This window comes from Microtus ochrogaster, chromosome 1 (genome assembly GCF_000317375.1).
Source record: "Microtus ochrogaster isolate Prairie Vole_2 chromosome 1, MicOch1.0, whole genome shotgun sequence".
Lineage (NCBI taxonomy): Eukaryota > Metazoa > Chordata > Mammalia > Rodentia > Cricetidae > Microtus > Microtus ochrogaster.
The window spans coordinates 42,635,830-42,652,587 of record NC_022009.1 but is presented as its reverse complement, the minus strand read 5'-3'; positions in this window follow the sequence as shown (position 1 = coordinate 42,652,587).

Sequence of the window (16,758 nt, the reverse complement as noted above, 5' to 3'; positions counted from 1 at the left end):
GATGGATTCTTGAGCCTGACTTCATCCACATCCGCGCCATTCAAACTCCGCTTCTTCCAGTACATATGACACTTCAGCTGGCCTAGGTGATCAGCAAGGAGACCAGAGAGCCCCACTCAGCCAGTCAGTCAAATCTTGTAGTTTTCCCATTCATGAAAATACATTCTTTTGTGTTGTGCCAAAATAGCAATAGCAATGATGATTAAAGGTGAGCTTTGCATGTCTCTCCAAGTGCAAAGAAATTTTAAGCTATACACACACATATAGTGTGTGTGTGTGTGTGTGTGTGTGTGTGTGTGTGTGTGTGTGTATACAGAGGTGCCACAGTGTGAATGTGGAGTCAGAGACCACGTTGGCTGTTTTGATTTACATCCACACTCTCTGGGACCCACACTCACAGAGTCACACTGTCCCTCTTCTTGCTACAGAGCTATAAGAGCTATAAGTCATCTCTTATATTTTTGGTGGAAACTTAGTCTAGTTGCTTACGTGAGGAGAAAACACAGACCTATCTGCAAGTCCACAGAATGGAACTTGAAAGTTGAAGACCCACCTTTGCTGTAGCAAATCCTACAGCCAGTAGTCTTTAAGTTACCCGCCCACTTGGACTTGGCCTCTTATAAATGTCGATGTAAAGCAGTTGCCTTCTCTCTGGCTGTGGGATTTGGTCCCTGTCCCCTGTTTGAGCAGGGGACTGTAATCTGCAAGTCTACCCTTAAATAAATAACCCTCTATTATACTCAGTTCTGAGCTAGTGTGGGATTTCTTTTTAGCCTCCTTCTTCACACCTTCCTGCCAATAAATACCCAGAATTCACTGCATGGACTATCTCATGCAATTAAGGAGATAGAATCATACAAGATATTTACTACAGATTTTTTTTTTTTTGCACACACAGACATAATGAATTAAAACTCTGAACAATAGAATAACGGGAGCAGATATCTATAAATCTGTTCTAGAGAAATAAAAGTAAGAGTCATACAATTTAATTCTAAGTGTTTTTATTAATGAAACGAAGAATGCTAAAATATTCATGTACATTAATTTCCTTATAATTAAAATGCTGACATATATTTAAAATCACAATATCCGAGAGAAATAGAAATCTGACGGAAATTCAAAAAGATTACCTTTTTCCTGGTTTGCATGGAGCCACTGACTTGAGGGAAAATAGAAGGTTTTTGAAAGTACAGAGCTGAGAAGATTTTTGTGAATTAGTTCAACTGCATTGAGCAAATGCCTATTGATGCCTCCTCAGCCCCCGGGAATACAAGACTGGGGAAGATATTCATCCAATTGCCACCAAAAATGTACCTGGATGCCATCTTCTCCAAGAAACACTTCTGCCTATTGGACCCACCCCCACCCCCACACCTGAGAACCTACTGGAGCCTAAGAAAGAGGTCCACTCTGACAGGGGTCTTGCCATGGTGGTAGATGATGGGAGTAGGCATTATAGGTCCAAAAAGGGCAAGTTGCTGCCTCCTAGCTAAAAGAATGGACCCGACCTCTGGTGGAGATATGCCATTGTCTGTTCACTTAAGAGTTCATCCAATTGGATGGATCCATCACCTGGCCACAGGACCACCTGGAGGCACTATGCTAAAGAGATAGAAGGAGTAGTTAATGAGGTGAAGTACTTTCCCCTTCCTGACATCTCTGTGCTCCCTGCAGTTGCTTATGAAGGCACAACCATAGCTGCACCATATTGTTTGGGTTGGGGCTTCACCCCAGCCTCTGGCATCCATGTGTGCAGGGAGTCTGAAATGTTGGGAGGAGGGTTTCATTCCAGGCTACCTTCCCTGGGAGTTGCTTCAGTCCAGACTCCACCTCTGAGAAAGCCCACCAAAAGGTGACCCCTCTCCAGAGAGGGTCAAGACCACTCCCACAGGCTATTAAACTGCCCCCAGAGACCAAACACATGGTCTTTCTGGTCTTCCTTTTCCCTCTCCATGGTTTTCCTGCTCTTCCTTCCCATCTCCATCCCTGGGGGGAGATGGAAGATCTTCAAACCTGGGCCTTTTCTACTTTGCTTTGATTTGGTCTGATTTGGATTATTGCATCTGCAAAGAGGCTTATCGGGCTATAAAAACTTTTCACATATGAACCCTTACTCAGAAAAGCATAACTTTTTCTTTCCTGAGTCAATCTCTTTCTTAAGCATGCTCTCCCTGACACTTAGACACTCATTGTCTGAAGCCTGCCCCAACTCCTATCACTTTGAGGGAGCTTGTCTGACATGTGACTGACTCCTATGGCTGAGCCTGCAGACTTGACTCACATGGCATGGTTTGTCTCTTTCTCTATCTTCCTTCTCTGGGCAGCTTCCTGACCAGATTTACAGTTTCTCCACCATGTGGTTTATCTTTTAACTCAGGTAAAATTATCCACATGCCTTCTTTTGAGTCCGTTCTTAAATTACGTTTATCAATGAGATTAAGAACCATGAGAAGGGACCTCAGTTTTGCTAGGAACACGTGGCACTCCTGGTGGGACTCTCCAGAATTTCTGTCGATTTGATAGAATGAAGGAGAGTTGATCACCTGAGGAGGTGGAGATGAAGGACACAGGGGCAGGGGAGCTTCCTGTGTGGCTGAGTCCTAGGAGGCCACTGGGTGAGAGAAAGCTGGGTACATTTGCATTATAAGAAAGAGAGCCTGGGACCTTAAAGCCTGGCCTTGTGATTCTGAATTCTGTGACCTTTGCACTCTAGGGGCTACCACCTCCCTTCCAGGAAGGAGTCCCTCCCCTTGTTGGAAAAATGCGTTTGTTTTTTTTTTAATTCTTTTGTCTGTTTTGTTTTCAAGACAGGGTTTCTCTGTCTGTCACTGGTTGTCCTAGAACTCACTCTGTGGACCAGGCTGGCCTTGAACTCACAGAGGCCACGATTAAAGGTGTGCACCACTGTCTGGCTTTTGGTTTTGTTTGTCTTATTTAGTTTTTGTTTTGTTTTTGACAACTTTGTATGAGTTCACCAGGACAGGCATCACCTTGGATCAATACAAGGTGGACTGGCGGATGAACTGGTTGACTAGTCTGGCCTGAAGTTGGTTATGGTTAACAGACTCTAAGATTAAACAGGCCTGCATTAGGAACCACTGTAGGTACACCTTTCCACAAACAATAAAGTTTAACTAAACCTGTTTATCACTCCAGTGAGGCCAAATAAAAGCATGCTTAATAAAGAAAGTCATGGGCACATGTATAGTGAACCTTTAAAGCCTTGTACTGAACACCCACACTGTTTTTGCTCTGTCCCTTTACAAGCGGCTCAGGCAGTTTCAAAAAGAGACATTTGAGTAGGGACACCACCCTCTCCGTGCACCTTGTCACAGCGGGTGTCTCAGTAGCCCCTTTCCCTCTCAGGTCCACAGACAAAAGCCAGCCACACATCATCATGCCTCGGCTTAGTACTGAAGATACAGGATGTGCTAGGAACATTGCTAGGCGGTACAGCACAAGAGTCTGTGGGCTGTGAGGAAACACTCACGGGTGCGATCTAAGCACAGATAGCAGGCTGCCCTCCTTTGCTTTCTGTTGCCGTGATAAACACCACAGCCAAAAGTAACTTATAGTAGAAAGGGCTTACATGTCCCTGTCACGGTGCATCACTGAGGGAAGTCAGGGCAGAAACTAAAGCAGAGGCCATGGAGGAGTGCTTCCTCCTGGTTTGCTCCACATAGCTTTCTCGGGTGCTTTTTATAGCATCCAGAACCACCTGGCGTGGTGCCATCCTCCGCAAACTGAGCATCAGTCATCAATCAAGGGGACGTCCTACCGATTTACTGACTGGCGGCTTTGATGTCGGCATTTCTCTGCCGAGGTTCCTTCTTCTCAGTTGACCTGAGCTTGTGTCAAGTAGATAAGAAACTAACCAGCACACAGGCCATTCTCGAAAATGAATACAGATAGCATCTTTTAGGTAATTTTAGAGTCGTTTTGACCCTGAGCAAGTTATAATGCCTCACAAAAAAAAAAAAATCTAAGAAGCAGCTGGAGTTCCCCCTAAGCCACTAGTTCTTGCAAGTAGTACAGGGGGCCATTAGAAGAGACCATTTGTAGGCAATGGTGATTCCTTACTCTTGTTTTGGCTTTTCAGGAAGCCAACAGAAGATGTATAATTTTTTTCCTTGTGATAAGATGCATCTCGTTTAGCGACTTTCTCAAAAAGGCTAGCCCAGAAGGTGCTGGGTTGACATGATCTGGAAGTGGGGACATATCTGACTCCCCTGGGTCAGTTAATTCATCACCTAGTGGAAGTAGCAAACATACACTCTGTCTGACTTTGTTCACAAATCGCAAGACATCCTATAAAAACCCTTTTAACATATATTATTGAAAATATCTATTATGGTCTCCTAACTTAGTGAATTTGATTAAATCTCCAAGACAGAAAATAAGGCATTGTAAGATACGCACCCATCTGGCGAAGGTCTTATTATCACATGCCTTATTATGTTAGAAATGAATGGTCCTGGAAAATAATTTAGTGAGAGATGAACTTAGGAGGAACTAAAAGCGTTGAGCGCTGAGCAAATTACCAAGTGAAATTGCTTTGCTATGAAACTTTGGGCTCATTGTTAGAGAGGTTTAGTCTGCTTGAAATGTTTGCTAAATTCAATTTCCACGGCATGGAGCCGGACAGCCTCGGCGAGGCTGCCACATGTTGGCTAGGAGAGGGGCTGGCTCAAGAAAAGATGCTCTCTGCAGTGTCACGGTTCTGCCTCCTGGTCCAGCAAAGCAGGGGCCAGTCACATGGACTGAGTGGTTGTGGGATGCACACTGCAGATTTGGAGGCCACTGATTGACATTCCTGTTGTGGGAGGTTCGGTCCCTCCTGGTGGAGGAACGGGGCATCTTGTCCTGTAACCTGAGAGATCACCCAGGACCTAAGGAGTCAATTCTGCTGGGTTTGGAGGGAAGAAGTAAGAAGAAGAAGGCAATGTACCAAAGAGAGACAGAACAGAGGCTCTCAACCTTCCTGACACTGTGACCCTTTAACATAGTTCCTCATGTCAGTGAGCCCCAGCCATAAAATTATTTTCATTGCTGCTTCATAACTGTAATTTTGCCACTGTTATGGGTTGTAATGTTAATATCTGTGTTTTCCAATCCCCCCCCCACCCAAGGGGTCACAACTCACCGGCTGAGAACCATTGACTTAGAATTTCAAGTAGGACTCTGACCCTTCTACTTTGCAGTTCAGGCCGGAACCCTGCAATGAGCCTTCTTCAGCTCCACCCAAGGCACCGAGAGCTCAGGCGAGCATGTGACTAGCCCTGCTCCTATGCCGCGGAGGAGGGATTAACTGAAGAAATAAAAGCTACTAAAACTGTGTGTGACAGGACCACATCTTAACCCAGAACCTTTGGACTTACTCATTTCAGGCCTCACACTCATGAACCCCATTGCTGTAAACACACATGAACGCACACTTTCTTTTGATTGACCAGACAGGTGAGTAGGCCCCCATGTTTTTGGACCTAAATGGATTAGCCAGAGTTGAAGCCTGCAGGCTGAGACACAATCTCACTCCTCAGACTACAATGGACCCCAGAAAAGTGCGGAGGGGTCAGAAGACTTAATCCATGGTTGAAGGAGACAGCTAGTGGGCTTGTCAATCACACACCTCAGGAGAGGCTTTTGAGTATAATGTGAAATGTGCCCACAGACTCTTGCATTGAACACTTGGTCCTCATTTGATGCTACTGTTTTGGAATGTTCTGGAAACTTTAAGAGAGTAAGTAGGTCACTGGGGACTTGTCTTCTGATTTTTTTTCCTATTCTCTGGTCCCTTCCTCTCTTCCTGCTTGGTGTCCACCATAAGGTGAGTGTGGCCTTGGGCACAGAGGAAGACAGTAAGAAGGCTTCCAGCAGACTAGAGGAAGGATGGACAGGGCTCCAGGGAAGCAGCAGACAGCAGACTCAGGTCAGATCACAGAGACTCTCTTCCTGTGGAACTCATGGAAGAGTCACTGTGCTTTTCCTAGTAAACTTCTCAGCTTTGCGGGCAGTTACACTTCACACACTGCACCCCCCCCCCCATCTGATTGTAACAGACTGAGGTGTGGATTAAGATGGTTTCTAAGAGAACCTCTATCAGTTCCAGGATGGTCGACCCCCCCCCCAGGAGGTGAGTGAAGAGACCGGGACTGTCCACACAGAGGATGTCCACCCTCTGGACTTGCCCTTTCCACTTCGTGCGCTCTCACCTCCTGAAAACAAACACAGAATGCTGCTTGCTTTACCTGTGACCCAATGTGCGTTCTCCTCCCTGGAGCACGAGAGCTCGGACTGTGGCTTCTGATGGGGTTTGAAGAATTCTGAAGGCGGCATCCCTCCACCCACAGCTGCGACTGAAGGAGTAAAGAGCCTCTTTCTCCACAGGCTCCCATCACCAGGACAGTCTGCTGAAGTCACGGGGCTGTGCAACACAGGCTCGCTCCTTTGAGAACATACGCCAGAGTAATGATTCTTTTCCCATTGAGGCTGTTCCTGTTAGTGTTTTGGTCACAGCGAGGAGAAAGCCAATGTGTACAGATTTAGAGAGGTTTAACAAGGCGTGTTTCTTGACTGGGGTTCACTTTCAAGTCGAGAAGTTGTAGGCTTCAAATGGCCTTGCTTCTTGAGGTGGTCATGGAATACCTGCACCTCATTGTCCTACACATCTCTCAGGATTGAACTAGGGGTGCCTCTTTGAACTTTCTTCTGAAGCACAGGGTCAGAGGTCATTGCTGTCATGCATTGCATCCCCTCAGCCCTTGGCCTCACCTGGCATCATCCCACATCTAAACCCACAGCGCTTGGTTGTGTCATAGGGATCACATCTCACACCCCTGGGTGCCTTCAGGCAGGGCTGCGTGATCCCCAACTCTTCCTCCGACGCCAAGACCCTGGCCTCCACCCGTGTTTGTTGAGGGAAGGAAGGAGAAACATGAGGCCTCCCCATTTTGGTCTCTGTAAATATTGACAAGCTTGCTCTCTCTCCTCGCAGTCTGGTGTCACTATGTCTGCTGTTGCTGTATAAATGTGTGCGGAGCTGGCGAAGGTTCATTTGCTGCTATTGTGTAGACTGTGTGTGTATGTTTCCCTCTTTAGCTGCATAAAAAGCAAGCGTCTCCATAAATCTCCATACTGATCATATGCAAAAGAAAGAAAGAAAAAAAAAACCTCAATGACTGTCCAAATTCCGAAGTGAGCGGGTACAGGCAATTGTGGTGTGGAAGGAACTGGAGCGATGGGCCAGCCCCTGCAGCTAACAAAAAGAGTAACTCTTTGGGGAACCCCTAGTATCCTTTATCCTGGCCTCTATTGTCCCTTTAGGGACTCTCAAGATAATTGATTTAATTTATCACTGAGATTTCATACTTAGAATGAGGCCAAAGCCTGACACCAGCCATGGCCACGGCAAGGAGGAATAGTGAATAAAATCGAGTCCTGTGATATTATGTCAGGGCCAGTTCTCATTGTGTCCCACAGGCTGGCTTGGTGCTATTCATCTCCCTGGGTCAGGCTCCTGGCTCATCTAAAAGGGTCAGTGATCCTCTAGCATCCTGAGGTGTGGGAAGACAGATGTAATCTGAGAAGGTGGAGCCTGGACTAGGGAGGACTAGGAAAACAAGAAGACACTGGAGGATGGTGACATCTTTTCTCACTTCACTCCGCTTCCTCTTTCCGTCGCACACCTAGGATGTGTGGTTTGCAGGTTTCTTATGTTACAAACCATGGAATCCCGTTTTCTAACTTAAACTCTTCATGTCAAGTGTTGAGGGTTTTCAACCAACCAAGAGGAAAGTTCTGGATGTGTCTGGGTTACAATACAATGATTCATTTGTAAGTCAAGAAAGCCATAGAAATCAAACAGCCCTGTGACTTGAAATGCCCACAAGGCTGCTCCCAGTCCTCTGGGCTGCATTGTATATCTCCAAAGCATATGCATGGATCTTGAACTTTGGTATCTGTGAATGTGGCCTTATTTGTAAATAGATCTTGTGTGTTGGTTGCCTTGACGGGCTACTTAGTCTAGGGTCAGTAACCTGTCTGGCAGTTCAGTTATTCCAGGGTCCCGGAGAGGCACTATCTGTAAGATAAATGGGCTAGGAGAGAAGAAGGAGGCCATGCTAAGTTTGTCAGAGCCTCCGTTTATTAGAGATGGGGTAGAGCTTTATATAGGGTAAGGAGTTGGGGGATGGGCACAGGGGCCTGGGCTCTCGCCACGTGGTTCACATTGGTCACGTGGTCCGTGCTGGTCACCAGGAGGTTATCTTCGGTCAGGTCACTGTAGGCCAAGAAGTCGCAAGTTGCCACACCTAGTTCCCTAGATAGTTTGGAATGTGGGGTGGGTTCCGCTAACAGATAGCTCTCCATCAGCCAATTTGGGTGTGGGGTAGGCTCTGTCAATAGAACGATTCCTAACACAATTATGGGTGTGGGGTTCTCTGTAGACTCCCCAGGGTGATGGTTCCTGCAATGATTTTAGGAGGAAATTGGCTCCTGACACTTGTGGATATAATTAAGGTAAATATCTTCAGATCCCTTAAGGCTAATGACAGTTGTACTTAAAAGATACAGAGATATGGAAAGAGCTGCTAGGGACAGAGATATAGAAGGCCATTTCTATATTCAGAGTGGCAAAATTCAGAGAGGTAAGTCTACAAGCTGGGAATGCCTAGGGCTGTCAGCAGTCAGAAGAATCTAGAAAAGAGGTTGACATGGATAGAGACAGGACCTCTTAAGGGCTGTGGGGGTCTATTCCAGGTCCTTCTCAAGACTTCTCACTGGACCACTTGAGTTAAGCAATCTTAACTTCCAAAACAGAAAAGAGCAAAATCTGATTTTAGGATCTGTGTGGCACACTTCAGGAAGGGAGACCCCACACCTTGACAAAAGCAGGCGATACCAGTGTCTGTGTCCTCCTCTTTGACTGTACAATCAGTCACCTCTTTAACAGGCCAGCATTCCATCTTTAGACTAAATTTACTTAATTTTAGTATAAGTTATACAAAAATGCATATTTTGTTATATGATGGCTACTTATTATAGAGGCAGTATTCTTCAGTACAATGATAAATATGATGATAGATTTTTTTTAAGTTAAAAAAGAATTACAGATGCCAGACCTAGTGGCTAATGGGGCTATGAACAGAATGGAAGAAGACTCTGCTCCAAAAAAAAGTGAAAAAAATAATAAAATAATAGTTGTCTAACCAGACCAACATTTTCCTTGTTTATGAAGGCAATATCATCGACACCATGCAGCTTGCAACAGCACTGTTGCTCTGAGCTGGTGGCCCTGCAGGCTTCTTGATTGTAATGTCGTGATGACAAGATGGCTGCAGATAAGAGGTAGCTGACTCCAACACACTATATCCAAATCAGGAGCAAAGATTGACAATGCCGTGGAGGCTTTCCTCACATACCCTTTTCTGATCTGGAAAGAGATATTTCCTAAGGTTTCTGGTGGAGTTTTCAAACATTTCATCCATGAGAACTCAAAATCAAGGTCACCACTATGTGCTAGACTAGGGAAGAGGATGCCCCATGTTCTAAGTCTGTAGTCTTGGGTTCCAGGGGAGGGTGAAAAACAACACTACTGAGCAGTCAGTCAACCACACCTGTCAGTCACAGTCTGCCAGGCTCTGCTGGCTGGTTTTGTCAGCTTGACACAAGCCTGGAGAAATCTAAGAAGAGGGAATATTAATGGAGGCAATCCCTCCGTCAGATTGGCCTGTAGGCAAGTTGTCTGTGGGGCATCATCTTGATTGATGGCTGCTGTAGCAGAGCCCACCCCACTGTGCTTCTACCCCTATAGCAGGTGGTCCCGGGGTGCATAAGAAAGCAGGCAGCGCAAGCCATAGGGAGCAAGCCAGTGAGCATTGTTCTTCCATAGTCTCTGCTTCAGTACCGCCTCCAATTTCCTGCCTTGAGTTATGGACTAAAAGATGCAAAATGAAATAAACACTTTCCTTTCCAAGTTGCTTTTGTCACAGCAATAGAGAGCAAACTGAGACCCAGACCATTTCGAGATAAGGCTTGCCTAGACATTTATCCAGTTGTGGTCATGATCCATCATTGTCTGTGGTGGTTGGAATTAGAAAGGCCCCCCCAGAGTCTTGGGCATGTGGACACTAGGCCTTCAGTTTTTGACACTGTTTGGTGAGGCTTAAGAGGTGTGGTCTTGTGGGAAGGAGAATGTGCCTAGAGGCGGGCTTAGAAAGTTTAAAGGCTCACACCATTTGGCTGGTTATTTTCTCTGCTTCTTGTTTGCAGTGTGGGATGTGAGCCATCAATCTCTTGCTCCTGCCACCATGCCTGCCTCTACTTTGCCCTCATGGACTCTGTAACCCTATGGAACTGTAACCCTCAGTAAACTCTTTCTTTTGCCAAGTTGCTTTGGTCATGGTGTTTAATCAGGAGCAATAAAAAAAAGTAACTAACACCATCTTCAAACTTCGGTACAAATCAAGATTGCCTAGAGAACTTGCTGGAAGTAGATCAGGTTCGCCTGTAGACATGTCTATGAGTTGTCTTGATTATCGTATTGAGGCCAGAAGACCTGCTCACAATGGGTGACGCTATTCCACGCGCAGGGGCTTCTGGGTTTTATGGAAACCAGAGAGAGAAGAGTGGTGGCGAGCACGGGTGCATTAATTAATTCATTTCTCTCTCCTTCTGACTGTGGCTGTGATGTGACTAGCTGCTTCAAGTTCCTGCCTTGATTTCCCTGCAGTGATAGACTGTGACTTGGGCATGAGAGCCAAATCAGCCCTTTCCCCTTGAAATTGCTTTGGTTGGGGCATTTTCAACACAGTAACAGGAAGCAGAGGTGAGGTAGCAGAGATGGGGAAGATACTTGTAAGTATTACAAGTGTGCATTGTCATCACGGGTGTCCCCAGCCAACAGGATGTAAGAAACAGTGTTGCTCCTGGAAGGCCATTTTCTGATGTAAAATAACAAAGAGGGGTTTTCCGATGTCTTTTCCGTAGCCAGGACTTTGCCCTTTGGGCTATAGATGGAAGGAAGGGTTCAGCCCAGGAGTGTGGACCTGTGTAGTTGCTGCTCTGTAGCTGTGGCTATGTGACCCTCGGTGGTTGTCGGTTACTGTTCCTGGAGGGCTTTGTGTGAGACATCTCTGAGCTGGATTGGCAGCTACCTCTTCCTTTACTTCCTCCTCTACAATTCATTATTGTGTCCACTTAGCAAGCCTCTCCCCATCAAGTGTCTTTGGAGCATATGTGCGAGGTCAAGCCCTGCCTGGGGAACATCCCGTTCTGCTGTGTTTGCCTTGTGAATGGAATCTTGCGTTTCTCGCTTGAAGATGCAGGAATCAAGGCTGAATGATCAGCCCCTGTGGGTTCCCCAACAGGAGAATGACTGAAAAGCATGATGTGGACAATGAACACTCCTTTTACCTTGAAAATGGAGTTAGATCACCCTTCAGCCTGACATACCTCAGAGGACCTGAATGGAAAGACACTTTACTCCCGAACTCAGAAGCAAGAAAAGACTTGCTCCGTCGTGCTCACAGAATGTCTGTTGGCTTTTGCGAATCAAAGTAGGAATTGTTTAATGGATTTGGCTTTGAGTCCTAGCATCTTAAGAGAGGGAGGGGCGAGGCAGGGAGAAAAGGAATCACAAACACACTGCATTTAGTAACTGTCCCTTGCTGGTCTCTGGAGGATATGCGAGGGATTCCAAAGATGTACATCTCACGTCTAATTTCAAATTTAATCCAAGGAGATCTCTCTTCTCTTAGGGACTTTGACCCTTGCCGCAGCTCTAGGTAAATGGTGTCCTGTGTAACAAGGACAAAGTTGACTTGTTGTGGCCAGGTTCAGAGCCCAATGCCAGTCCTCCACATTCCGGAAGAATTAAGTAATTACAGGGGTGGGGCCCTGCTGTCACAAACAATACCCAATGTCGTCTGCATTAGAAAACAGAGGGCTCCTAATGGCCTCTGATCAGGGTGCAGGGAGGACACCCAGACAGCCACAGCCACAGATGGCACACCGGGGTGGGCTGCTCTGTGGGGGGCTCCCTGGAGCAGACACAGCCTGGAAATCCCCAGGCTTCTATCGTGCAGGGATGGCCCTTTCGCCCTCTTTCATAGGTCTTTGCATGCTTGCACTTGACCAGGGTTTAAGCCGAGAATTGGGGCCTGAGCCAAGTCAGAGAGTACGAGAGACAGAACATGTGCACACCAAGACCAGGCTGTCTGGGTTCAGGGTTGGAGGGCAAAGCAATGGCCATGAGACAGCCCATCTATTTATTTATTTGTTGTTAGCTACATCCTCAGTCCCACCCACCAGCACTTCCGCTACTGGTGAGTGTAGAACTTTAAAGAAAAATTCTTCAGTGTGTGTGTGTGTGCGCGCACACACACATGAGTCTTTTGTCTATATGTGTGTCTGTGCATTATGTTTATGCAGTGGCTCTGGAAGCCAGAAGAGGATGCTTCATTCCCTGGAAGTGGAGTTACAGACTGATGTAAACTGCCACGTGGGGGCTGAGAATTAAACCCAAGTCCTTTGCAAGAGTGTTCTGAACTGCTGATTCATGCCTTCAGCCCTTACTGGAACCTTTGACTAATCAATCCTAGGCACACTTATAATTGTTTGCTCCTGTTAACTGATGGAGAGATTCTAGCTTTATTAGTATGGTTGCCTCATAATAAGGCCCCGAGTTGGGATCAGAGTTAGAGAAAATTAAAATAATTATACATAGTCAAGAGAGAATGTGCAGGGGCCAGCGTGATGGCTCAGTGAATATAGGGGCTTGTTACTTAAGTCTGAGGACAGAGTTTGAACATGAAGTTCCACATGCTAGAGGCAGAGAGCTGAATCCCACGAGTTGTGCTCTGTGCACTATGGCACAAATGTGTCCCCACAGAGACACTTACATAAACAATCGAATAAAATATAAGATAACACGAAACTCCTAGACTGTCAGCTTAGACATCTCCACTGTTGCTGCCCAATCACTCTCACTATTTACGACCTTCGATGTTTTGGTCTTGCTACAGTGGAGCTGTGGGTGTTCCCACCTTTATTACCACTACCATTGTCACTGGTGTCCCCTCTGCTGTTATCCTGGTGACCACACGCACTTATACTTCTGAGGTGTTTAGTTGTAGACAGAGACTCTGCTTTTGTTTCCTGGCTGCTCAGACCCGAATAATCAGATAGAAACTATATTAATTATTACACTGTTTGGTCAATGGCTCGGGCTTATTTCTACTTAACTCTCACATCTTAAATTAACCCATTTCTTTTAATTTATGTATTGCCATGTGGCATTACTTCATTTTGTGCATATCTTGTTTCCTTGGCAGCTGGCTGGCGTCTTCTTGACTCTGCCTATTCTTTCCCTCTCTATCTATAATATATATATATTATATATATATATATATAATATATATATATATACATCTTTTCAGATTTCCCACCTGGCTTTAATCTGCTAAGCCATTGGCTAAAACTGCTTTATTCAGCAACCAATAAAAGCAACACATATACAGAAGGCCATCCCACACCAGTGAGTATCCCCAGCACAACACTGACGTGTGACTTGATACATGTCTGACATCTTGGCAGTCTCCTTCACAGATGAGGGTTGGGAAGTTAAATAACTAACAACCTCGCTGGTTAATGGTGAAATGGGGGATTTTAAAGTAGTTATCCATGTTAGACATCATTAAATTGAAAACATAAAACCTTAAATGCCATAAGACCCCAAACTCTTTCTTGTCACCTCTATCATGAAGCAAATAGAAGGTTCTGCATGTGACTTCACCTGGCAGCTTGCAGTCACAATGTAGTGCAAAGGCCCCATAGGCTAAGTGTTTAAAGTGTTGTGAAGTAGGGTGAAAACTGAGTTGAAACATGGGTCCAACTCCCAACATAGCCCATTGTGTGTATTCAAATATTCTCAACTCCTAAATCATCCCCAATAATTATAAAACTCTTCTGGATTCAACTATTTTTAAAGGAGCATACGAAGCCTGCACTTGATGTTAACTATTAGTGACATTACTCTGCTGCTTTTTTATTTTGCTATGCTATCAGGTGATTATTCTTGTAATTAATTAGAGAAATTATTCACAAGGTAGATCCTTCTGCCAGGCTCTAGGCTTGGGCCAGGGTGATGAAGGCCTCCTTTCCCTCATCAAAAATGAGGTCCTAAAAGTTGGGTCCTCAGGATCAGATCCATGTCCTTAGCCAGCTCTACCTTTTGAATTATTTCCCTAATAATTACATGACTAGTTTTGATAATCACAGAATTCACGGGTGGTTTTCAAGCCAAGCTGGACCCTTCTGTTCTTGGAACAGAACTAAGCACACTAACACAGGGAGGGGTGGCCTCATGGTCCAAGGGTGCTCACGTTTTCTTACAACCAGCCAGAAATATGATGGCTAAGACATGGAAGAGTCAAGATAAATATTTGTTGACCCAATGCATAAATTCTTAAAAACTGTTCTCTAAGATATGACATATCAGTGTTATCCAGCACAGGCTTAGGAACTGTTCTCCAAGCAAACTGCAAGACCTCATTTGCTTATTATTAAAGAAACTTTTAGGAATAAGTAAGAACTGGTTTACAGCCGCTATTTAAATGTCACGGGTGTCGAACAAATCTATTAACCACCTCATATTAATCGTTCTTTGAATTACTTATTTTTAATTAAAGCTTGATTATTAAATGATAAAAATCTATTCAGGGCACACTAATAACATGTGACTGTCGGCTGTGCCAGTGCTCAGGAGCTGGTCAGGAGCAAGGCCTTGCCCCATGCAAATGGTCCTATGTCCCAACCCAGGAGTTGATCAGCTTCTCCCAAACATGGCACAGTATGGTATCTGTATACAGTGATGAGATATGAGCCACCAGAGGGTCTTAGGGCCCACAATGCTTTTTGGCATCATATTTCTTTAGCGTGACTTTGGGATGAAATGCTTCGATCTATCTAATATCTTGCTGTGAGAGCAATGACCAGACCCAGGAACGGGGACATGTGAATGCCAGGTTCTATCCCAGATGCAATGAGTCAGGATGTGGACTTTTGAAATCTGATTGACTCAGATGTGCATGAAAGTGCCAGGAGCTGTGTGCTGCACACGTGTGTCAGGGACTTTACCTACTGCTATAAGAAAATGCCTGAGAGAAGAGGCTCAAGGAAGGAAGGTTTCTTTTGACTCATCATTTGAAGGTTCCGTCTACCATGTTCGTGGGGAAGGCATGGCTGCTGGGGCAGGGGGCAACTGGGCACAGTTTGGAAGCGAAGAGAGATGGACACCAATGCTCAGCTCACCTCCTTTTTATTCATTCTGGGACACAAGTCCATGGGAAGGCAAGAACTACATTCAGGATGAGTCTTCTTATTTGAGTTAAAAACTCTGTGGGAACTCCCGCATGGATACCCATAGAGTGTTCACCCGTGGTGACTCTAAACCCATTCAAGTTGACAGTGGAGCTGAGCCATTGCAATTTGTCGTTCAGGTTTGGGGTGGTGCAGGCCTGTTGACCATACTCAGAGTCAGGGCTCGTATTTCCTTCCCATGTCTTGGTTTCAGTTGTCCACCTGTACCACGTTGGAACTCTGACAATTGGGCTCCCCCCAGAAGTTCACTTGTTACAGGCCTCCATTGACAACCCAGATGGGAAGCTGATGCAAATGACTGTGTGTATCTCAAGTCCGTGAACAAAAGAAACTGTCTCAGATAGATTTGAGACATTCTTTCTTCCTTAAATATCTGTATTGTATTAAGGTTGAAGGTCATTTATCTGGTTCAATATTCTACTCTAAAAAAGACCATTTTTATTTTGCGGTTCTCACATTCATGGCTTTTGAAGTTGTCTCTGGTTCCTTATTCTGGTAAACTGTGACATGATCACACCTTCATGGTTCTGCAAATGCATGTGTTAGTGTTACCCTGGGGAAATCTCCTACTTGCTGGTGGTGTGTTGGGGAGGGGGGTGCTGGATAGTTGACACCTACTGGGCTCTCCCACAAAATGCTGAGCTGTGTTCTGAAATACCTCAAAACAACATTCCTCCTTTTTTTTTAATCATGGTAAAATTTAACCCGTGAAATTATGAAGCAGTTTAATCTTTCACAATGTGAGACAAGGTCACGTGATAGGTGGCATCTTATTCTTGCATCTTTCCATGAGCTTGTGAACCCTTTGAAGTTTTCTTCCTGTGAACTTCACTCATTTTCCTTCATGTGGCTCGACGTTTCCATGTTCACTTGAAGATAAACTCCACATATTTTGAATCATGTACTTCCTCCTGCATCTTGTATACTTTCTTTCCTGGTATGACATTATAGTCTTTTCAGTCCACCGAGTTTTTAACACTAGACTTCACGTGGGTACTTTAGCACAATAAAAATGGTTAACGGTTTCCTGAATATTGTTGTCTTATTCTGGTGAGCATCTTGTATTAAAAAAATAAATAAAAATAAATAATTAATTGATAAATAAGCAAGTAAATAAATAAATAGAAACTCCTAACTCCCAAGTCAGAAAACATTCTCTTATATCAATTTCCTGCACTTTTAAGTATTTTTAAACAGTGGGGAAAACATTTTATTTCTTACTTTTACATTTCTCGGTGGAAAAGAATGAGGCCTAACAAGATGGTTCAGCAAGTAAGGGCATTGGATGCCAAGATTGTGGACCTGAATCCAATCACCAGAACCCACCTGGTAGGAGAGAGTTGACTTTCTCTAGCTGTCTTCTGACCTCGGCAGGGC